Genomic DNA, 25,377 nt, shown 5'->3' on the forward strand with positions numbered 1-25,377 from the left:
GCACTGTCAGGTAGGTTGCCCACTCTGTAGGGCTGATCCGACGGGGACAGGTTAGTAACGCAAGTGATGTTCCTGATCGGGTCCACCCTAAAGGCTGGTGGGGTCACATTGGCCGGGGCCATGGGGAAATAGGTTTCCCAGGACTTGCACCCGGCGGAGGGGTTGGTTAGTGACATGAGTTCGAGGGCGCAACGGAAGGTGTCGTTTTCTTCCTCGAAGGGGCTGGGACTCATGAGGAGTGTGGGTTTCCCCGTAGCACATACCCAGCAGTCCCCTATCGCTGCCTGGGTGGTGTATTGGACCACTCGGTCAACCCAGGCGTTTGCTTCCACGTACCCTGTCTCAATTGCAATATACTCCCGGGGAGTTATCTTACTCGAGTCCGAACTCTTTACCAGAACAGGGCTGACTGTGGGACCCAATCCTGGGTCTGTGTAAGTTCCCAGATTGATCCGGATAATTCCCCATGGGTCTCGGCCTGTCACGTCCGGCCTTATGATCAGGTAGAGCACGCCCCCCGCCCCATGCTCCCTGTCCTCTGACCCGCGACGAGTGGAGCAGGTCTGTGACGACCATCCCTCCATACTAAAAGGGTTGTGTATTCCTTCCTTGAGTGTCAGGATTAACGGGTTCACTCCCTGCTTTCTTCCACAAACGGAGCCCCTGTAAAGGCTCACCTTCCTCTTAAACTCATAGTAGGGTTTGGAGGACCCTTGATTGATTGGCCTATTATCCAGCCAGGACTGGTCTGGGCCCGTCCACCACCATACATTTATCCATGCGCTACACTCCTTTACCCATGGGTTCGGGTATCCCAAGGTGAATGGACACATGTAGACATTATACCCAGTCCAGGCTCTCTTGTCGCCCCAGCAGCTGATCACATCGCACAGGTCGAACTGGAATGTCCTACCCGTATGAGGGTCCGCATTAAGGATGATATTCGCCCCGCACGCATCTCCTCCCCTTCCCGCTTCGGCCATCGGCGCCTGACCTAGGAGCATCACTCCTACCCATATCAGGGTTTTCCATGGCGTCATCCTCCTCCTCTATGTCGGAGTCGGGATCAATCGGTCTTCCTTTCAGTGCGAGAAATGGTGCCAGTTATTGTCCCCCTCCCTTCCCACCTTGAGTGTATTGTTTGAAATTTCTGTAACAGGGTACGGGCCATGCCATCGCTGCTCGCTCCAGGAGGAGCGCCCTGGTTGCCGCAGGTAGACCTCATCTCCTATTTTTAGCGGCAGCTCGGGGGCTGCATCCTCAGGGTGGGCATTCCTGACTTGTTTAGCGATGAGCCTCACCATCTGGCCCAGGACTCTCATGTATTGGGTCATGTCCTGATTCATTGTCTCCCAGTTTTCCTCCCACCGTGGCGATGTGCGCGGTCCCGGCATGGAGCGCCCCATTAGTATCTCGTGTGGCGTTAGAAAGGTTTCCCCATTCTTTTCTTGCCGCATGGACATCAGAGCCAGGGGGAGTGCCTCCACCCAAGTGAGCTGGGTGCCCGCCATTACTTTTGCAATTTTGTCTTTTATAGTTCGATTTGCTCTCTCCACTAGACCCTGGCTTTCTGGGTGGTAGACACTGCCGAACCGATGGGTTATCCCTAGAACGCCCTCTGCTCTGGCCAAGTGTTCGTTTTTAAAGTGGGTGCCATTGTCTGTACAGATTTTAGTGGGGACTCCGTATCGGGGAATCAGTTCCTGGGTAAGGACGTTGACCACCGTCTCACCATCCTCCGCCCTTCTGGGGAAAGCTTCTACCCATCTCGAGAATCGGTCCACTATAACTAACAGGTATCGGTGGTTCTTGGGGGTCCTTAATCTTGCTCCCATGTCCGTGAAATCCATACAAATTTCCTGCCATGGTCCCGTGGGGTTGGGGAATTTGAGCATCGGATGGGGCAGTGGTCTCCGGGCATTGTGTTCGTTACAGATTTTACATTCAGCTCTCAAATTTTCCATGTGCTCCTTTAATTTTGGAGCCAACCAGTGATTCTTCATAAGTTATATTACCTTGGCTATCCCTATGTGGGTGGGCCCATGGACCTCCTTAAATAGTGACGGTAGTAATGCCCTGGGTGCTACTATCTCCCCTCCCTCGGACCGCCATATATGGTGGTCCGTATCCCCCACAGTGAAGTGTTGTCGAGCAGCTCCCTTGTTAATCCACTCCCGACGCTCTGCTGCCGATGCTGCCCCCTGTAACTCAACAAGGTGGAGCATAGCATCCGCTTGGAGCAACGGAGCGACCTGTAAACCTCGGGATTCCGGCTGGGCCGGCGGGCGGGGTGAGCCAGGAGGCTCACAGTCTGAGGTGTCCCTCCCTGACCTCAGGGTGGGCATTTGAATTGCGGCTTTTGCCGCCCGGTCGGCCGCATCATTACCCCTAGCCTCGGGGGTGTTTGAGGAGCTGTGGCCTACCACCTTCTATTTCCATCATAGGAGCTTGGACATTCTCCTGTGGGGCTGACGGGACTGATGGTGCTAGATCTGCTTTGGGTGGCTGGGGGGGCTCTGCATATGGTGGAGGGGCCGTTACTGGGATAATGTGATGCGGGGCGTGAGAGGCATTAGACCATCCGGAGGGAAACGGTGGGTAAAGAGGCTGGTGGTCTATGATCCACTCTGGGTCTGCGGGGTCAATCTCGGGGTCTGGACATGTGGCTGACTCCCTTGGTGTGGGGCGCGGGAGCTCGGAGTTCCCCGGCGGTTTGCACGCATGCGCCTGGAACCTGGACAGGAATTCCTTGAGATACACATCCTCATCCTCTAATTTGGCTACGGACTTGGATTTTCCAAATAACTTTCGTTTTGCCTCCCCTCGTCTGTTTTCCAGATCATCGAGGACACGAAGTTGAAATTCAGCCAGCAAGGAGAGGGTCAGAAATGGTTGGTCTTCGGCTGGGAACCATCCTTTGTCTCTTCACGCCTGAAGGCTTTTTTCTAACTTATGTAATTTCTTTTCTCCCTCCTTTACTGTATTGTTATGGGAGATCGAGTGTCTGACGCTCTGGAGCACCACTCCAGTGCGTGGCCTATTTGCAGCGACAGTGGCGGGGGCCATAGTCGCGGACTCCTTTTGAGTGAAGTCTGAATCAGGGGGATACGTGAGACGGACCGCCACAAACCCCAGTTCCGCGGTTGTACTTGCCGGACGGGCGGTGCCCAATAGGGGCACGGTTTTTAAAGGTCCAATGCCACGCGGAAAGTTTGATTGCATTGATCCCTTCTCAGGCCAATCCCGCGACTCCCACTTTGGGGTCAGACTCATTGTGAGCTCCGTCTTCCATTTGTGTGGCGGGGCCTTCTTAATTCCCTCCCAGGCAGGGGGCGGATTACCTAATTTTATCACTGTTCTGGCAAATGCTTGGGGATTCGCTGCCAGGTTATCCAAAATTTTAGTCATGTGAACGGGGTCTACAAGGGTGCGTCGAACCTCACTTAGAAGGTGGTCTTTCTGATGGGGTGCCTGGTCTAGTACCTGAAGTACATTGTTGGGGTCCATAATGGCATTATCTAACAATAGCTGCGATGTAAGATTAGTGCCGTGGTTTAGGCTCAGTCGCCACCACGGGACACCGGGGTGTTCAACACGCAGGTGTCTGAGTTTTGGTAACTTAAAGTTGAAGTGTTCCATGGCTCCCCAGTGCACAGAGAGGATCAAATGTGGGACAGTCGCCTTTCAAAACCTGACCTTCGCGTGGGAGATTTCTCCTCTTAACAACCGGTCTAAGGTAGGCGCCGTCAATATCCCCGTGCACTATGGTGTACCGCAGAACACTTCCTCCTCCTCACTTCTGAGACTTTTATGCCCTATTGGGCGGCGGGGTTCTCAACTCCCCTCACTCAGAAGACTTTTCCACGGGCGGAGGATCCTGCTAAAACGGATAAGAAAAATAAGTACTTACCAGTCACGATTCCGCACCTGGAATGAACTTCCTCGAGGTAATTTGGGGTTGGTGAGGTTCCGTCAGCAGACAAGATCTAACTCAGTAATTTAACTATCTAGTGGAAGTCTTAGATATAACAGGCACTTCCTTACCTTATTCGAGGTTGCGGCCGCAAGTTGTCTGCTGTCGGACCCGCCAGCCTGTGTTGTCTCTCCCTCCCCACGTCGGGGTCACCAAATGTTGGGCTCAAGTTATGCCCTGTGTTCGTTTAGGAAGAGAGACAACCAACACCGGAATAGAGCAAAACGTGGCTTTATTGGCTGAATCGTAACTGGTACAGCGAATCGACGGAATCGCTGGAGAAGGCGCGCTTTCTGTTTTCCCCTTACAATCTGCTCTTATTTATACCCCTTTTCCCCCCAGCACACCCCCCGCTACATATTAGGTAATCTCGGGCACTTGTGTCCATCTTATTGGCCAGAAGCCATACACTCACGAGTTACCTGTTTCTTTTGTTTACTGAATCGCGTGACACTGGTGGTTTCGATGTAGCGGGTCCCCAGTTTCGCTACCCCCCTCCCTCGCATTCCGGCCTCCTAACAATACATGTATTACGTGAGCCACTCCTGACCTGTAATGGCAGTCTCGAAATACCCCAACACCACTTACCCATGACCTATGGTTGTCATCGCACCCATCCTCAGTGGAAAAAGCTGCTTACCTGTACCCTATCTATACTGTCATAATGTTGTCTATTCCCAACAAATCCTCAAAGAAATGTATAATATCTTTGTTTATGTTTCGAGCCTTTTTCAGATGTATAGGATGATGAGGGACACTGATCGTGTGGATAGCCAGAGGTTTTTTCCCCAGTGCTGAAATGGCTAACGTGAGGGAGCATAGTTTTAAGGTGCTTGAAAGTTGATACGGAGGGGATGTCAGGGGTAACTTTATTTACAGTGAGAGTTGTGGGTGCATGGAACGGCTTGCAGGCTACTTGTGTGAGAGTGTTTCAGTTACTGTGGGGCCAGGAACCCATGCAGCTCAGTGGGAACAGGGAATAATACCAATGGAGAGAGTCAAACTGAGCCAGGTCACAGATCAGAGATGGTAGAAATGCCCCATTCTTACAGAGACAGGAAAAGCATCAGAGAATTTGATGGTCATTCCAGATACCAGCACCGTGCCCAGTTAGAACATGATTTCTCTCTCCAACTCTTCACTGTAACAGTGTGATGCCAGCTGACACCTTGACAACTCAAGCGATCTCATTAGAAATGCCCTGCACCCATTGATGGATTTTGTAAATCTTTTTACAGGTTAAAAATGACAAGGAATTTGCCTACGGGAATCTCGAACACAACACGCCAGTTTTGTTGTCTCTGTCCAGATATTTAAGAAGTGCGGCAAGGGATTCAGTCGATCAGCCTTCCTGCTCAGACTGTCGGGAGGGATTCACTTGATCATCTGACCCAATGGTTTACATGGGGGGAGCCCATTCATCTGCTCAGACAGTGGGAATGGATTCACTCGGTCATCTCAACTAAGGGTACATCAGCAAGTTCACACTGGGACAAGGCCATTCACCTGTACTGTGTGTGAGAAGGGATTCAATCTGTCATCCCACCTGTGGACACACCAATCAGTTTACATTGGGCAGAGGCTGGTCATCTGCGGAATTTGTGGGGAAGAATTCACTCAGTCAACTAACCTAATGGCTCACCAGCGAGTTCACACTCGGGAGCGGCCGTTCACCTGCTCAGACTGTGGGAAAGGATTCACTCAGTCATCTCAGTTACTGAGACACCAGTCAGTTCACACTGGGGACAGGCCATTCAATTGCTCAGACTGTGGGAAGGGATTCACTTCATCATATAAGTTACTGAGACACTAGTCAGTTCACACTGGGGAGAGGCCATTCACCTGCTCAGACTGTGGGAAGGGATTCACTTCATCATATCAGTTACTGAGACACCAGTCAGTTCATACCGGAGAGTGGCCATTCACCTGCTCAGACTGTGGGAAGCGATTCACTGAATTATCTCGACTGAAGATACATCAACGAGTTCACACCGGAGAGAGGCCATTCAACTGCTCAGACTGTGGGAAGGGATTCGCTCAGTCATCTCAACTGAAGGTACATCAGCGAATTCACACTGGGGAGAGGCCATTCACCTGCTCGGACTGTGGGAAGGGATTCACTCGGTTATCACAATTGAAGGTACATCAGCAAGTTCACACTGGGAAAGGCCATTCACCTGTTCTGTGTGTGAGAATGGGTTCAGTTGGTCATCCCACCTGTGGACACACCAATCAGTTCACACCACACCGGGCAGAGGCTGGTCATCTGCTGCATTTCTGGGAAAGGATTCACACAGTCATCTGACCTAATGTCACACCAGAGAGTTCACACTGGGGAGAAGCCATTCACCTGCTCAGAGTGTGGGAAAGGATTTACACAGTCATCTACCCTACTGGTACACCAGCGAGTTCACACTGGGGAGAAGCCATTCACCTGCTCAGTCTGTGGGAAGGGATTCACTCATTCATCCAACCTACAGAGACATCAGCGAGTTCACACTGGGGTGAAGCCGTTCACCTGCTCAGTCTGTGGGAAGGGATTCACTCAGTCATCCCACCTACGGAGCCACCAGCGAGTTCACACTGGGGAGAAGCCGTTCACCTGCTCAGTCTGTGGGAAGGGATTCACTCGGTTAACTAACCTACAGGATCACCTGCGAGTTCACACTGGGGAGAAGCCGTTCACCTGCTCAGTCTGTGGGAAGGGATTCACTCGGTTAACTAACCTACAGGATCACCTGCGAGTTCACACTGGGGAGAAGCCGTTCACCTGCTCAGTCTGTGGGAAGGGATTCACTCAGTTAGCTAACCTACAGGATCACCTGCGAGTTCACACTGGGGAGAAGCCGTTCACCTGCTCAGTCTGTGGGAAGGGATTCACTCGGTCATCCAACCTACAGAGACATCAGCGAGTTCACACTGGGGAGAGGCCGTTCAACTGCTCAGTCTGTGGGAAAGGATTCACTCTGTCATCCACGCTACAGAGACATCAGCGAGTTCACACTGGGGAGAAGCTGTTCACCTGCTCAGACTGTGGGATGGGATTCACTCAGTCATCCAACCTACAGAGACATCAGCGAGTTCACACTGGGGAGAAGCCGTTCACCTGCTCAGAATGTGGGAAGGGATTCACTAATTTATCCAGCCTACAGAAACATCAGCGAGTTCACACTGGGGAGAGGCCATTCACCTGCTCAGAATGTGGGAGGAGATTTGCTGACTCTTTCACCCTGCAGAGTCATCAGCGAGTTCACAGTGGAAAGAGGCCATTCACCTGCTCAGAATGTGGGAAAGGATTCACCCTGTCATCTACCCTACTGGTACATCAGCGAGTTCACACTGGGGAGAGGCCGTTCACCTGCTCAGTCTGTGGGAAGAGATTCACTCATTTATCCAGCCTACAGAGACATCAGCGAGTTCACACTGGGGAGAGGCCATTCACCTGCTCAGAATGTGGGAAGGGATTCACTCAGTCATCCCACCTACAGAAACATCAGCGAGTTCACACTGGGGAGAAGCTGTTCACCTGCTGAGAATGTGGGAAAGGATTCACTCAGTCATCCCACCTACTGGCACACCTGTCAGCTCACAATGGGGGTGGCCATTGTTATGAACCCCTAGGTCTTGTTTGCTGTGGACTGTGTGTGTGTGTGTGTGTGAGAGAGAGAGAGAGAGAGAGAGAGTGAGAGAGAGAGAGAGAGAGAGTGAGAGAGAGAGAGTGTGAGAGAGTGAGAGAGAATGAGGGAATCAGTCTGACTTGCAGCTTGTTTACTTTTAACCGAGGACACAGACACTCAGAGTCAGACAGAGACGAAGGAGGAAAAATGGAATAATCGATACCAGGGAACTAGTGGCCAAGGGTCACTGTTTGGAACTTTCCTTTGCCCACAAGGGTGGGTTAATTATCAATTCAGCGTACATCGAATGTGTGGTTGTCACCTCATTTGATCCATAGGAATGGATCTGATTTGGGGTATCCTGTGAAGACCACTGATGTGTTAACCCTTGCTTGGTGTGCTGTGGTAATTCACTTGAAGACGATACCCCTCATGACAAGTCACTTCAGGTGATAATTAGTATGTGGATTTGGAAGGATGACAGATAAAATCTACAGTGACTGTTGGTCTCGTTTTACCACCATGAAACCTGTGGAATACGACATAATTGCCTTCTCTCAACATTTACCCTGGATTACAAATATCTCTCTCTCATCACCTATTCTGTAGTTGAACTGAACTTTCATACTTTTCCATCTCAAGACTCCAAGCCTTGGTTTCCCCCGAGCTCAATAGTTTGGGAGTTTTATTTATACACATTTATACACATAACACTCACGAGGAAATCTGCAGATGCTGGAAATTCAAACAACACACACAAAATGCTGGTGGAACACAGCAGGCCAGGCAGTATCTATAAGGAGAAGAACTGTCAACGTTTCAGGCTGAGACCCTTAGTCAGGACTAACTGAAAGGAAAGATACTAAGAGATTTGAAAGTAGTTGGGGGAGGGGGAAATGCGAAATGATAGGAGAAGACCGGAGGGGGTGGGATGAAGCTAAGAGCTGGGAAGGTAATTGGCGAAAGTGATACAGAGCTGGAGAAGGGAAAGGGTCATGGGACGGGAGGCCTCGGGAGAAAGAAAGGTGGGGGGAAGCACCAGAGAGACATGGAAAACAGGCAAACAATTAAATATGTCAGTAATGGGGTAAGAAGTGGAAGAGGGGCATTAACGGAAGTTAGAGAAGTCAATGTTCATCCCATCAGGTTAGAGGCTACCCAGCCGGTATATAAGGTGTTGTTCCTCCAACCTGAGTTTGGATTAATTTTGACAGTAGAGGAGAGCTTTTCCGCGGCTGCCGGGATCAGGCAGGGAGGTGAGCGTCCCCCGGCACTCTTTGGCGTGTCCTCCCTATTTGCTTATCCTGATATGTCCGACCTAGGGTCACAAAATATGGGTAGGGGTTCCCTAAACATCAGCAATTTTTACAAGTAGCATGCAACATTTCAGAAGACTTATTCAAAAGCAACTCTCAATTTCCCCCTTGGCATGGCCCATTCCAGTCCGTGTTCTCCCATAGTGCGTCCGCTTTCGGGAGGGCCTCGATCTCCCCTTCCACCAGGAACAAAGGTGCCTGGTACGCCGGTGGAGGTCCATCCTTTCCAGTCAAGGCTCGATCTATAGTTCGGACGACTGGGGTCCTGATACAGGGTATGCAACAACAACCACACGTGATAAAGATAGCAATTGAAATAGACAGTCCTAGAGCCAACTGTCCAAGTAGGACCCCCCCATTTCCCAAACGTACGTTCAACCAATCCAGCACTGGGTTATTGACTCCCGATTGTTGCTTTAGCTCATTGGCCAGGGACCGCAATTTAGTCAAACCCTTGGTCAGTGATCCGTCCGGGCCTGTATTGTTCGCTATGGACATACAGCACATGTCACCAAACAGGGCGCACACTCCGCCCTTCTCTGCTAAGATCATGTCTATGGCAATTCTGTTCTGCAGGGTCATTAGGGACGTCTGTGATAGCTGCTCGTGGACGGCTTCCGCGATGTCCCTGGTTAGATTAGCCAGCCTCTGAACGTTATAGTGGGTCAGGTTGATCCGGTTGACATTTTTATTGGTGGTGATTGGGAATATGGCTGAAAAAAGTGGAAAGCTCTCAAAGCCTGCAGCGACCTCGTCTGCCAGCTTATATTCGTCCGGGATGTTTCTAGCCTGATAGCATCGATCCACATCCCATCGGGGTTCCTTTCCCCCCTTTCAGTGAGCGTCCTCTTGTTCCTATACCACCTCCCGATTTCATCAGGCATTGGGTTGAGGGTGTAGTCCCCTGCGTTCTTTGCCGCAATGAAAAGAGGTACATTTAGGGTGATCAGGGTGCAGGTCCCCTCCCAGTTTACAGGTAGCCAATTATATAGGACCCGTTTCCCACAGTACCACCAGAGGTCCGCTCTGCTGACAGTCAGCATGGTGGCGTTTTCGGTGCCAGTAAGACTGATCCGGGTAGAACATGCACTGTCAGGTAGGTTGCCCACTCTGTAGGGCTGATCCGACGGGGACAGGTTAGTAACGCAAGTGATGTTCCTGATCGGGTCCACCCTAAAGGCTGGTGGGGTCACATTGGCCGGGGCCATGGGGAAATAGGTTTCCCAGGACTTGCACCCGGCGGAGGGGTTGGTTAGTGACATGAGTTCGAGGGCGCAACGGAAGGTGTCGTTTTCTTCCTCGAAGGGGCTGGGACTCATGAGGAGTGTGGGTTTCCCCGTAGCACATACCCAGCAGTCCCCTATCGCTGCCTGGGTGGTGTATTGGACCACTCGGTCAACCCAGGCGTTTGCTTCCACGTACCCTGTCTCAATTGCAATATACTCCCGGGGAGTTATCTTACTCGAGTCCGAACTCTTTACCAGAACAGGGCTGACTGTGGGACCCAATCCTGGGTCTGTGTAAGTTCCCAGATTGATCCGGATAATTCCCCATGGGTCTCGGCCTGTCACGTCCGGCCTTATGATCAGGTAGAGCACGCCCCCCGCCCCATGCTCCCTGTCCTCTGACCCGCGACGAGTGGAGCAGGTCTGTGACGACCATCCCTCCATACTAAAAGGGTTGTGTATTCCTTCCTTGAGTGTCAGGATTAACGGGTTCACTCCCTGCTTTCTTCCACAAACGGAGCCCCTGTAAAGGCTCACCTTCCTCTTAAACTCATAGTAGGGTTTGGAGGACCCTTGATTGATTGGCCTATTATCCAGCCAGGACTGGTCTGGGCCCGTCCACCACCATACATTTATCCATGCGCTACACTCCTTTACCCATGGGTTCGGGTATCCCAAGGTGAATGGACACATGTAGACATTATACCCAGTCCAGGCTCTCTTGTCGCCCCAGCAGCTGATCACATCGCACAGGTCGAACTGGCATGTCCTACCCGTATGAGGGTCCGCATTAAGGATGATATTCGCCCCGCACGCATCTCCTCCCCTTCCCGCTTCGGCCATCGGCGCCTGACCTAGGAGCATCACTCCTACCCATATCAGGGTTTTCCATGGCGTCATCCTCCTCCTCTATGTCGGAGTCGGGATCAATCGGTCTTCCTTTCAGTGCGAGAAATGGTGCCAGTTATTGTCCCCCTCCCTTCCCACCTTGAGTGTATTGTTTGAAATTTCTGTAACAGGGTACGGGCCATGCCATCGCTGCTCGCTCCAGGAGGAGCGCCCTGGTTGCCGCAGGTAGACCTCATCTCCTATTTTTAGCGGCAGCTCGGGGGCTGCATCCTCAGGGTGGGCATTCCTGACTTGTTTAGCGATGAGCCTCACCATCTGGCCCAGGACTCTCATGTATTGGGTCATGTCCTGATTCATTGTCTCCCAGTTTTCCTCCCACCGTGGCGATGTGCGCGGTCCCGGCATGGAGCGCCCCATTAGTATCTCGTGTGGCGTTAGAAAGGTTTCCCCATTCTTTTCTTGCCGCATGGACATCAGAGCCAGGGGGAGTGCCTCCACCCAAGTGAGCTGGGTGCCCGCCATTACTTTTGCAATTTTGTCTTTTATAGTTCGATTTGCTCTCTCCACTAGACCCTGGCTTTCTGGGTGGTAGACACTGCCGAACCGATGGGTTATCCCTAGAACGCCCTCTGCTCTGGCCAAGTGTTCGTTTTTAAAGTGGGTGCCATTGTCTGTACAGATTTTAGTGGGGACTCTGTATCGGGGAATCAGTTCCTGGGTAAGGACGTTGACCACCGTCTCACCATCCTCCGCCCTTCTGGGGAAAGCTTCTACCCATCTCGAGAATCGGTCCACTATAACTAACAGGTATCGGTGGTTCTTGGGGGTCCTTAATCTTGCTCCCATGTCCGTGAAATCCATACAAATTTCCTGCCATGGTCCCGTGGGGTTGGGGAATTTGAGCATCGGATGGGGCAGTGGTCTCCGGGCATTGTGTTCGTTACAGATTTTACATTCAGCTCTCAAATTTTCCATGTGCTCCTTTAATTTTGGAGCCAACCAGTGATTCTTCATAAGTTATATTACCTTGGCTATCCCTATGTGGGTGGGCCCATGGACCTCCTTAAATAGTGACGGTAGTAATGCCCTGGGTGCTACTATCTCCCCTCCCTCGGACCGCCATATATGGTGGTCCGTATCCCCCACAGTGAAGTGTTGTCGAGCAGCTCCCTTGTTAATCCACTCCCGACGCTCTGCTGCCGATGCTGCCCCCTGTAACTCAACAAGGTGGAGCATAGCATCCGCTTGGAGCAACGGAGCGACCTGTAAACCTCGGGATTCCGGCTGGGCCGGCGGGCGGGGTGAGCCAGGAGGCTCACAGTCTGAGGTGTCCCTCCCTGACCTCAGGGTGGGCATTTGAATTGCGGCTTTTGCTGCCCGGTCGGCCGCATCATTACCCCTAGCCTCGGGGGTGTTTGAGGAGCTGTGGCCTACCACCTTCTATTTCCATCATAGGAGCTTGGACATTCTCCTGTGGGGCTGACGGGACTGATGGTGCTAGATCTGCTTTGGGTGGCTGGGGGGGCTCTGCATATGGTGGAGGGGCCGTTACTGGGATAATGTGATGCGGGGCGTGAGAGGCATTAGACCATCCGGAGGGAAACGGTGGGTAAAGAGGCTGGTGGTCTATGATCCACTCTGGGTCTGCGGGGTCAATCTCGGGGTCTGGACATGTGGCTGACTCCCTTGGTGTGGGGCGCGGGAGCTCGGAGTTCCCCGGCGGTTTGCACGCATGCGCCTGGAACCTGGACAGGAATTCCTTGAGATACACATCCTCATCCTCTAATTTGGCTACGGACTTGGATTTTCCAAATAACTTTCGTTTTGCCTCCCCTCGTCTGTTTTCCAGATCATCGAGGACACGAAGTTGAAATTCAGCCAGCAAGGAGAGGGTCAGAAATGGTTGGTCTTCGGCTGGGAACCATCCTTTGTCTCTTCACGCCTGAAGGCTTTTTTCTAACTTATGTAATTTCTTTTCTCCCTCCTTTACTGTATTGTTATGGGAGATCGAGTGTCTGACGCTCTGGAGCACCACTCCAGTGCGTGGCCTATTTGCAGCGACAGTGGCGGGGGCCATAGTCGCGGACTCCTTTTGAGTGAAGTCTGAATCAGGGGGATACGTGAGACGGACCGCCACAAACCCCAGTTCCGCGGTTGTACTTGCCGGACGGGCGGTGCCCAATAGGGGCACGGTTTTTAAAGGTCCAATGCCACGCGGAAAGTTTGATTGCATTGATCCCTTCTCAGGCCAATCCCGCGACTCCCACTTTGGGGTCAGACTCATTGTGAGCTCCGTCTTCCATTTGTGTGGCGGGGCCTTCTTAATTCCCTCCCAGGCAGGGGGCGGATTACCTAATTTTATCACTGTTCTGGCAAATGCTTGGGGATTCGCTGCCAGGTTATCCAAAATTTTAGTCATGTGAACGGGGTCTACAAGGGTGCGTCGAACCTCACTTAGAAGGTGGTCTTTCTGATGGGGTGCCTGGTCTAGTACCTGAAGTACATTGTTGGGGTCCATAATGGCATTATCTAACAATAGCTGCGATGTAAGATTAGTGCCGTGGTTTAGGCTCAGTCGCCACCACGGGACACCGGGGTGTTCAACACGCAGGTGTCTGAGTTTTGGTAACTTAAAGTTGAAGTGTTCCATGGCTCCCCAGTGCACAGAGAGGATCAAATGTGGGACAGTCGCCTTTCAAAACCTGACCTTCGCGTGGGAGATTTCTCCTCTTAACAACCAGTCTAAGGTAGGCGCCGTCAATATCCCCGTGCACTATGGTGTACCGCAGAACACTTCCTCCTCCTCACTTCTGAGACTTTTATGCCCTATTGGGCGGCGGGGTTCTCAACTCCCCTCACTCAGAAGACTTTTCCACGGGCGGAGGATCCTGCTAAAACGGATAAGAAAAATAAGTACTTACCAGTCACGATTCCGCACCTGGAATGAACTTCCTCGAGGTAATTTGGGGTTGGTGAGGTTCCGTCAGCAGACAAGATCTAACTCAGTAATTTAACTATCTAGTGGAAGTCTTAGATATAACAGGCACTTCCTTTCCTTATTCGAGGTTGCGGCCGCAAGTTGTCTGCTGTCGGACCCGCCAGCCTGTGTTGTCTCTCCCTCCCCACGTCGGGGTCACCAAATGTTGGGCTCAAGTTATGCCCTGTGTTCGTTTAGGAAGAGAGACAACCAACACCGGAATAGAGCAAAACGTGGCTTTATTGGCTGAATCGTAACTGGTACAGCGAATCGACGGAATCGCTGGAGAAGGCGCGCTTTCTGTTTTCCCCTTACAATCTGCTCTTATTTATACCCCTTTTCCCCCCAGCACACCCCCCGCTACATATTAGGTAATCTCGGGCACTTGTGTCCATCTTATTGGCCAGAAGCCATACACTCACGAGTTACCTGTTTCTTTTGTTTACTGAATCGCGTGACACTGGTGGTTTCGATGTAGCGGGTCCCCAGTTTCGCTACCCCCTCCCTCGCATTCCGGCCTCCTAACAATACATGTATTACGTGAGCCACTCCTGACCTGTAATGGCAGTCTCGAAATACCCCAACACCACTTACCCATGACCTATGGTTGTCATCGCACCCATCCTCAGTGGAAAAAGCTGCTTACCTGTACCCTATCTATACTGTCATAATGTTGTCTATTCCCAACAAATCCTCAAAGAAATGTATAATATCTTTGTTTATGTTTCGAGCCTTTTTCAGATGTATAGGATGATGAGGGACACTGATCGTGTGGATAGCCAGAGGCTTTTTCCCCAGGGCTGAAATGGCTAACGTGAGGGAGCATAGTTTTAAGGTGCTTGAAAGTTGATACGGAGGGGATGTCAGGGGTAACTTTATTTACAGTGAGAGTTGTGGGTGCATGGAACGGCTTGCAGGCTACTTGTGTGAGAGTGTTTCAGTTACTGTGGGGCCAGGAACCCATGCAGCTCAGTGGGAACAGGGAATAATACCAATGGAGAGAGTCAAACTGAGCCAGGTCACAGATCAGAGATGGTAGAAATGCCCCATTCTTACAGAGACAGGAAAAGCATCAGAGAATTTGATGGTCATTCCAGATACCAGCACCGTGCCCAGTTAGAACATGATTTCTCTCTCCAACTCTTCACTGTAACAGTGTGATGCCAGCTGACACCTTGACAACTCAAGCGATCTCATTAGAAATGCCCTGCACCCATTGATGGATTTTGTAAATCTTTTTACAGGTTAAAAATGACAAGGAATTTGCCTACGGGAATCTCGAACACAACACGCCAGTTTTGTTGTCTCTGTCCAGATATTTAAGAAGTGCGGCAAGGGATTCAGTCGATCAGCCTTCCTGCTCAGACTGTCGGGAGGGATTCACTTGATCATCTGACCCAATGGCACGCCCATTAGTTTACATGGGGGGAGCCCATTCATCTGCTCAGACAGTGGGAATGGATTCACTCGGTCATCTCAACTAAGGGTACATCAGCAAGTTCACACTGGGACAAGGCCATTCACCTGTACTGTGTGTGAGAAGGGATTCAATCTGTCATCCCACCTGTGGACACACCAATCAGTTTACATTGGGCAGAGGCTGGTCATCTGCGGAATTTGTGGGGAAGAATTCACTCAGTCAACTAACCTAATGGCTCACCAGCGAGTTCACACTCGGGAGCGGCCGTTCACCTGCTCAGACTGTGGGAAAGGATTCACTCAGTCATCTCAGTTACTGAGACACCAGTCAGTTCACACTGGGGACAGGCCATTCAACTGCTCAGACTGTGGGAAGGGATTCACTTCATCATATAAGTTACTGAGACACTAGTCAGTTCACACTGGGGAGAGGCCATTCACCTGCTCAGACTATGGGAAGGGATTCACTTCATCATATCAGTTACTGAGACACCAGTCAGTTCATACCGGAGAGTGGCCATTCACCTGCTCAGACTGTGGGAAGCGATTCACTGAATTATCTCGACTGAAGATACATCAACGAGTTCACACCGGAGAGAGGCCATTCAACTGCTCAGACTGTGGGAAGGGATTCGCTCAGTCATCTCAACTGAAGGTACATCAGCGAATTCACACTGGGGAGAGGCCATTCACCTGCTCGGACTGTGGGAAGGGATTCACTTCGTCATCTCTACTGAAGGTACATCAACAAGTTCACACTGGGGAGAAGCCGTTCACGTGCTCGGACTGTGGCAAGGCATTCACTTCATCAGCTCACTTACTGAGACACCAGTCAGTTCACACTGGGGAGAGGCCATTCACCTGCTCAGACTGTGGGAAGGGATTCACTTTGTCATATAAGTTACTGAAACACCGGTCAGTTCACACCGGAGTGTGGCCGTTCTCCTGCTCAGACTGCGGGAAGGGATTCACCGAATTACCTCAACTTAAGGTACATCAGCGAGTTCACACCAGAGAGAGGCCATTCACCTGCTCAAACTGTGGGAAGGGATTCGCTCAGTCATCTCAACTGAATGTACATCAGCGAATTCACACTGGAGAGAAGCCGTTCACCTGCTCAGACTGTGGGAAAGGATTCACTCAGTTATCTCAACTGAAGGCACACCAGGGAGTTCACACTGGAGAGTGGCAAATCACCTGCTCAGACTGTGGGAAGGGATTCGCTTCGTCATCCCATCTGAAGATACATCAGCGAGTTCACACTGGAGAGAGGCCATTCACCTGCTCAAACTGTGGGAAAGGATTCACTCAGTCATCCATCCTAAAGGCACACCAGCGACTTCACACTAGGTAGAGACCGATCTGCTCAGACTTTGGGAAAAGATTCTCTCAGCCAAATCAACCAGTGTGCATCATTGAGTTCACCTTGGGGAGAGGCCGTTCACCTGCTGTGAATGTAGGAAGCGATTCACTCAGTCATCTAATCTTATGTAGCTCTCAGTTCTGCTGGCAGCTTAACAGAGGGGTTTATAGCCCCCCCCCCACCCCAGTCTGGCCAAACTGAAGAATCTCGTTTGTGTGGATACTGTGCGATGTGTCCCCTGTGTAATCTGCCCCGGGGTTCATACTTTCTATGGACTATCTCTTTAAAATGCAAAGAGAACCGAGACTGACTTTGGACACGCTGTTGGATTTCTGCAGAAGTGCTGGGTTGCTATGGTGACCAGCTAATGTTTATGCTCTCTGTGGTTAAGCAAGGTCAGAATGATCCTTTACCGACACAGAACAAGCAAGCGACTTCTTACAGAGAGAGGGGGCGGAGCTACATGATGGACAGCTGGTGTTCAGCACAACGGTATTTAAACACGTAACTGCTTTTCTCACAGGACACACGGACGCACGAAGGCAAGTGATGAAAGTTTCTGCCAGTTGGACTTTCTAGCAGGGTGGGATTTGAGGATCGATAAAGAAGAGTCGATCTGTGGCTGTTAGTGCGTGTAAGAGCAACCCTGTGGAATCTACCGGTGAGTCTAACCCTTGCCTTGGTTGGTAGACTTTCTCTTGAAAAGGTGCTTTTGAGTTGGTCACGTCTGGCTAACTTGGAAGATTTGATGGGCATTGGAAAAGGTCAACAACACCTGTTTACTTGGATTACATCTCCCTCTCCCTCCTTCCCTCCCTCCCTCCTCCCCCCCCCCCAATCTTGTGAACTAAATTGAATCTACCACATCATCGTAAGACTATATCGTTTACCTCCTAGGTTTTGGATTTTATATACAGGTGGCCCCCATTTTTCGCACGCTCGCTTTACGACAGCTCACTGTTACGAAAGACCTACATTAGTACCTGTTTTTGCTGACCAAAGAGGATTTTCGCTTTTACGATAAAGATGATGCCTCCTTTATATGTGAGTTTACCCCGAAAAAGACTACCATGACCGTGAAGCCTTGTGCGGCAGTTGTGTACGCATGTGTGTACATGCATAGCTGTGCACGTGCCGATTCTTTTTCTCTCCAAATCAATTTCAGTTCACTATCTTCCTGATTTTCAGTGAAACTACACTGTAAATACAATATTTCTACTTTATATAGTGTGTATATTTATCATATCATTCCTACTTTTACTATAGGTTAGTGTTATTTTAGGTTTTATGTGCTATTTGGTATGATTTGGTGGGTTATTCTTTGGGTCTGGGAACGTCCAAAATCTTTTCCCATTTAGATTAATGGTAATTGCTTCTTCGCTTCATGACATTTCGGTTTACAAACGGTTTCATAGGAACGCTCTACCTTCAGATACCGGCAGAAACCTGTATTCACACCTATATATGCATAACATTGCTAACCCTTGGATTATCTGGTTTAAGTTCACTATTATTAGTAGTTACCAATTAAATAGTGTTTGTTAACTGCAAAACCAGACTCCAAGTGTGTTCAATTGTTGCTGGTAGTTTTATAGGTTTGCGTCTGTGTGACACCTGAAATAACAAATGGTACATAATATGTGATTAAACTATTAAGATTTATAATTCTTACTTTGACTATAGGGTTAGTAAAGAAAACAAAAAAAAAGAAAAAGGGCCCACTCTCTCCATTCACGTCTTCTCATCTCTCCCCAGCAAAAGGCCATGAGAATCTCTCTTCCAGACTCACAAGAAAGAACATTTCTGTCATTGGATAATTCTGTCGTGGTTTTTCGTGCCCCACAAACGACCAGGAGACGCAGAAGATTCTTCAAGAAGTATTAAACTTTAATTTGCAAATCAAAGCTGAGACAGTCATTGAGCTAGTCGCTGATTGCCCACCGATCCTTGGACATAGCATGTTTTATAGCAATCTCCTGGCTTAGTTGCATTAGCATATGCAATCGGTCTATAGTTGCGTATCACACGTACATCTGCCACTATTGTTTCTACCCATTGACTTAATCATGTTCTAATCTACATCTCTTAGCGACCTCTCAATAACACACCATTGTCTTCTACATTCTTAAGATTTCATTCTCCTACTAAATTGGGTACAAGCATAGCAAATAGCAAACTCAGACTACATAATCTACATCTTTTAGCTTCCTCTTATTAACACACCATTGTCTTCTACATTCTTAAGATTTCATTCTCCTACTAAATTGGGTACATGCATAGCAAATAGCAAGGTTCAAAGCTGACTACATAGTTTTGGTTACACATCAAATAATCTCAACTTTTATACTCCAATATATCCCCCCTTTGAGACCCAGAGGGTCTCACACAGAGAAAAGACGAAGAGTCTGCGCACAAAAGCCCCAATAAACTCAAGCACTTATTCCCAAATCTTGGGTTAAACTATAATTTTCTGCGCCAAGACCTCAAAGTATTCTCTCCCTGTTACCCTGGGCCGCTGAGCCAAAAACCTGTCCTTCTGTACCTGAGACAGGGAAAAAGACTCAGAAGCCCTTACAATTTACTTCCACAATGTTGTTTTGCTCTTGTTCATCCTGCAAGTGTTGTAGGCTGTAACGATACATTTTCGGTGTTTCTTTCTCCACTAAGCTTGCTTCAGTAATTGCCACGAGCATTGGAAATTGTTTGGTTGCAGCACGCACTACAAGAGATTTGAGACAAGGAAGAAAACAGCACAGCACAAACGCACAGCTCAACAATATAATACTGACAGTTATCGCTATTTTACTCAGCCATGTTCCCCATCCTCCGAGTCTACTTTCCAACCAATCAAAGAACTGATGTTCAAATCCTGCATTCTGTTTAACCTCCGTCTGCAGATTCTTTAACTTATTCATTGCTCTGGTGAAAGACCCTTATGGGCTAGTATTGTTCGGTATGAAAGTGCAGCATTGTTCTCCAAACATTACACACACACCCCCTTTCTCTGCCAAAAGCCCATCTAGTACCTGTCTGTTTTGCCACGTCACCCTGCTAGTTGCATCCAGCTGTTGCCCTAAGGCCTCCAGTGCATCATCGATGTAGTTGATGAATCTCTGTTGATTGTAGTATATATAGTTTATCCATTCAACATTTTTGGTTACCCCTATCACAGGTATGATAGCTTCCCAGTGAGCATCTCATGCGGTGTCAGGCATGTTATTCGATTAGTTTGCATGCGGTAACTTATCAATTCTAACTGTAAAGCATTGACCCAATTAAGTTTAGTGTCTGCACAAATTTTGTTTAGTTTGGCTTTCAGGGTTCCATTAATTCTCTCTACCATGCCCTGCGACTGAGGGTGGTATACACATCCAAATCTTTGCTTTATCCTCAGCGCCTGTAGTACCAGTTTGACCACTTTCTGGATAAAAGCTGAACCATTGTCTGAGCTAACTTCTGTATTAGCTAAGGTATTCCAAACCTTGGGATCACTTTATTTGTCAGAAATTTTACCACTGTCTTTGCCCCTTGATCTCTTGAAGGTACCGCCTCCACCCATCTGCTAAATCGATCAATTACTACCAGCATGTATCTTTTACCTCTCACTGTCTTTATCATGTCTACATAATCGATCACTAGATGTTTAAATGGTCCTTCAGGTACAGGAATGTGACCTATTGGGGTTGTAATTCCCTTCCGAGCATTATTTTGTGTGCATACCTCGCACTGTGATAAGACAAAGTCCACTGAAGCCTGTAAATAAGGTGACCAAAAACCATCCTTCTTTATTTTCCTTTTCACTTCCCCCCTTGCACAATGGTCCATCCCATGCGCTTCTGAAATCAGAATCGTCAGTAGAGGGGTGGGCGCTACCAACAAACCGTCTTCCGTGCTCCACAAGCCTTCCGGGTTCTGCTTGGCCCCCCTTTTTCTCCACATTGTCTGTTCTGCCAAAGTTGCCTTACCTTGTATTTCAATTAGGTCCTCTACGTCAGGTTCTGGAGTTAGGCTTACCTGGGGGGCAATGACGGCTGACGTACATCCAGACGCTTTTCTAGCTGCCTCGTCTGCAGCTTGATTTCCCTTTGTTATTACATTGTTTCCCTTTTTATGTGCCTGGCATTTTACTATAGCCAATGCTTTAGGTTTCATTATGGCTTTTATCAAGTCTAGAATTTGCTGACAATGTTGTATGGGATCTCCGCTACTTTTTTAAAAACCTCTCTGCTTCCACACTGCCCCGAACAAATGGCATACTCCGTGAGCATATGCTGAATCAGTATAGATGTCTACTTTCTCACCTTTCATCATTTCACACACAGCTGTCAGGGCTTTGAGTTCTGCTAGTTGGGCGGAACACGGTTGGGGACAGGACTCCATCCTAATAATCTTATAGCTCGACTGATCCTGCTGCACCACTGAGAATCCTGCGTGATTTCCATCATAATCCCTATAACAAGAGCCATCTACGAACAGAACCTTTTTATCTATCTCCTCTAGTGGTTCTGACCGTAAATCTGCTCTCAATTTGGCAAATGCCATCGTCTTCCCTACACAATCATGGGGTTCTCCTTCATAGTCCAAAGGGACAAAATCGACTATATTACTGGTAGTGTATCTCTGTATAGTTATGTCTGGAAATGTCAATAGCATCTGATACGCTGCTATCCTGGCTGGCGTCAGCACAGATTTCCCCCTTTCTAGCAATTCTGCTACTTTGTGGTGTGTGTACAGAGTCACAGGATAGCTCAGGGTTACAGATGATGCTTTTTCATATGCATAGTAAAGCGCCGCCAATCCATGTTAACAGGGTGGATACCCCCGTGCCACCTCATCTAGTCTCATACTGTGGTATGCTATCGGCTGCTTTGCTTTTCCTGTGCCTGTTCTCTTGTGTTAGAACCGCTGTGACATAACCCTCCTGTCCGTTGGATATATACAAATGAAAAACCTTCTCGTAGTCAGGCAAAGCTAATGCTGGTGCCGACTGCAATTCCTGCTTAATAGTATTGAAAGCTATCTCCGGCTCTCCATTCCACTGTAAGCCGTTCTTCAAATTTGTATGTCCTGCTTCTTTCATTATCTTTCTCAAAGGTGCCACAATCTCAGCATATTCTCCTATCCAATCTGAGCTGTACCCTGCCATTCCCAAAAACGTCATCATCTGCCCTACAGTCTGGGGTTTTGGGGCCTTAGTTATTGCCTCAATCTGATCTGGTGCTATCGCCTTCACTCCCTTGGATATTACCCTGCCTAAGTATTCCACTTGCTGCGTGCAAAATTGCAGTTTCTTTTTGGATACTTTATGTCCTCTGCGCGCTAATTTCTCTAACAGAGTTATAGTGTCCTGCTTCCACTGTTCCTCACTGTGGGAGCAAATCAACAGGTCATCCACATACTGTAACAATGTACTTTCCAATGGTATGCCCTCTAGGTCTGCCTTCAATACCTGATTAAAAATGTGTGGTGAATGTTTAAATCCTTGCGGCATTCTGGTATAGATATACTGAGCACCTCTGTAAGTAAATGCAAACAAATACTGACACTGATCAGCGAGAGGAATGCTGAAGAAAGCCGAACACAAATCAATCACTGAAAAGTAACTTGCTTCTGGTGGAACATTAGTCAAAAGCGTGTGTGGGTTGGGGACTACCGCTGGCCAGTCCTCTACCACATCATTTACCGCTCGCAAATCATGCACCAATCTCCACTTAGATTTATCTGTTTTAAGAACGGCAACAACGGGGTTATGCATGGACTGTTTGTTCTTTTAAGCACTCCTATTTCAAGCAACCCCTGCACTGTCGATGCTATTCCCTCTTCTGCTTCTGGTCTTAGTGGGTATTGTGGTCTCCTGGGTGGAATTGCTCCTTTTTTCAGACTTATTTCCACCGGATTCGCTGTTTTTATTTTCCCTACGTCCGTGTCATGCTGTGACCACAGAATAGACGGCAACTCATCTAACCTTTTATCTTTCTGCTGGCCTCTTTCCTTTCCCAGCAAGGGCATGTGTGGTTGGGGAGTTATTTCGACCTCTCTCACTGTCCCTACCATATCTACACTTACATTATTTTAATACAACTGTTGTCTTCTGATCTCCACACCTCTGGCGTGATTTCCCTCCACACTGTTACGGTTTCAGCACTCTTCACTAAAGGTCCTAAGTCTTTAGACTGATATCCCTTATTTACCAATAACGTTACGTGGGGCGCAGCCTCCGGTATCCTGTACCATTTTTCTAAAAAGGTGTTCCACTTAACTTGTAAAGCTGCCCCTTGCTTTCCAATTATCACAGCCCCCCCTTCCAGGTGCTGTTGGGTACATACCTCCAGGTGCCATCTCTCCTCTAACTCCCTGTTCTGAGTCTCGTCAAAAATCACTGTACAATGTAGCTCAGATTTGGGCATTACAGCCCTGGGTAATATAGCCTGCACGCCCTTTTTCCATTTTTCCCAGGTTTCCTGAATCTGATCTGCGATGTCTCCTATCCAAAAGACATTAGCCTTCTTGTCTTCTTGCACTATCAATTGAGCCCCTGCTCTTTTCACACTCAGTCCATTTCTGGTGCATTCTAATTTTAATTCCGGTTTCAATAAGGCATCTCTGCCTAACAAATTAATCGGAGTTCCTTGAAATACTAGCACCGGCAAAACAATTTCTTTATTTCCCATTCTCAACCGCACTGGAGCCGTGCACTGTGTCAACTGTGTTTTCCCCGAGTACCCTACCGTCTTAATAAACTTTCCTGACATGGGAAGGCGAAGTGCATACTGTGGCTGTACACAAGTGTACGTGGCTCCAGTATCTATCATCATTGGTGTCAGTTGCCCTTCTAACATAACCTGAACAATGGGTTCCTCGTCTGCCTCCCTTGTTATCATTGGGTAATGTCCCTTCCCACTCGAGTTCTCGGGGCACCCCTAATACCTCGCATAGGGGTTCACAGGTCCGCTTGGGCCTGTGGGGGCTGGTCCTTGGCTAAACTTTAGTTCCCTTCTTATCGGTTCCTGCTGGTGTGTGACAGGCCATAGTATAAACGGACAATCTCTTCTCATGTGCCTGGCTGATTACATTCCCAGCACAATCTCTCTACCTCTCTTTCCCACTGTTTCCTCACTGGTCCCCTTTGCCCATAGCTCCTCTGTCCCCCTCCTTGGGACTTCCAGTCCTGTCTGGGCTGTTTGAATTTAGTCTGTCCCTGATAGGGCATTTGTGAGAATGCTCCCTCAAAGACATTTATTGGCATGGGGTTTTCCAGCCCTTGTCTTACAGTATGATCGGTCCCTCCATATAACAGTGCTTTGTCCAGTTCGATGGCTGTACTCGAACTGGTGGTTGCTGGCAGCATCTTTTTGTTTTTCTCTTTTTCCTTCTTTTTGAGTTCTTCGAGCTGCATTTGTATTAACTTTCTTTGCACCTCTTCCTGCTGCTCAGCCAACCTTCGTTTGTCTTTCCGGTATTTCTCAACCGCATGGACTACGTTGTCTCTAAATTCTTGTGGTCATTTACGTCAGCCCAACCACTTCCTCCAGTTTGGATTTTACTTGTGGAGGCATTGCATCCAAAATGCTATGTCGGAACAGTGAGGTCATAAATAAGATATTCTCCACCTCTTGCTCAGTCTCCAGTCTCCACCTTTTCAACTGGTTTTCTACGTAGGCTGCTGGGTTTTCAGTGTCTCCCAGTGGATCCCCTTTTAAGGCTTTGGGGTCCACTTTAGGTGGATAAAGCTTTCTGAGGGCCTGCCAGACCCTCTGCCTCACTCTGTCAAACCCATCTCCATCAGTTCTCGGGTCGTTCGAGTTTACTATGCCAGCCATTTCCATTAGTTCGTTAAATTTGGAGGTTCCCATCAACCTTATCAACAGTGCCTTCAAATCTCCCATAGCCAATAATCGTCGCGCTGTTTCTTCTTCGAAGGCTCTAATCCATTTCCCTGCTCCTTCATGTAAATTGGGCAGAGTGTTTTTCAACCCTTCTAGGTCCTGGGATCCCCAAGGGATATACTGCACTTGTCCTGATCCTTTAACTAACAACGGCATAATTCTTCCTCCTTCTTCCCACCTGCCCCGGCTCTCCTCCTCACCTGACTCCCCAACTGCCTCAGGGTATGTCTTTACTGCCTCCCACACAAATGTCTCCGGGGTCCTGCTCTTCCCTCGGTCTCCCTGTGCAGTCCTCCCTTTTGTCTTGATTCAATACTTGGTTGGCCCCTAGAGTATTTTTCGCATCTCTCCTGGCAATCCCCTTTCAGTAACTTATCTAGCTCTCTCTCTACTTCCGCAAGTCGCTCCCCTACTGCCTCCTTCTGTCCTTCTAGGTTTCTGCCCCCTACCTCTTCCCCACAAATTCTCGTATCCTCTCTTTCCACTTAACACTTGCTCCTCTGATGAGTCACTTTCTTTTCTAGTCTTATTTCTATGGTATAACCGATACTCCTCATACTCCTTTTCCTCTCTCAAGTATTTCATTCGTTCAATCCCTTCTTCCATTTCTCTCTGTACCTGTTCTATCTTTATCCTTTCTGCCAGTATCTCCTTCCATATCGCCGCTTTTTCCTTCTCGTATTGTTTTTTTTCCTCCTCATTATCCCAAACCTGTACTTCTCCCTGCATGTTTACTGTTCCCGTCAGCAGG

General features: G+C 48.9%; 1 protein-coding gene and 1 long non-coding RNA gene across 2 annotated transcripts in view; both read left to right on the forward strand.

Moving 5' to 3' along the window:
• LOC140721777 (uncharacterized) overlaps nucleotides 1–25,377 on the forward strand; it is a 455,764-nt gene that overhangs the window by 322,435 nt on the left and 107,952 nt on the right. The gene's annotated exons all lie outside the window — the stretch shown is intronic.
• Nucleotides 16,946–18,644, forward strand: LOC140721782 (uncharacterized). The gene is made up of 2 exons (XR_012097456.1): nucleotides 16,946–17,401; nucleotides 17,638–18,644. It is a non-coding gene; the product is annotated as an uncharacterized lncRNA (long non-coding RNA).

The sequence above is a fragment of the Hemitrygon akajei genome, unplaced genomic scaffold (assembly GCF_048418815.1).
Source record: "Hemitrygon akajei unplaced genomic scaffold, sHemAka1.3 Scf000061, whole genome shotgun sequence".
Lineage (NCBI taxonomy): Eukaryota > Metazoa > Chordata > Chondrichthyes > Myliobatiformes > Dasyatidae > Hemitrygon > Hemitrygon akajei.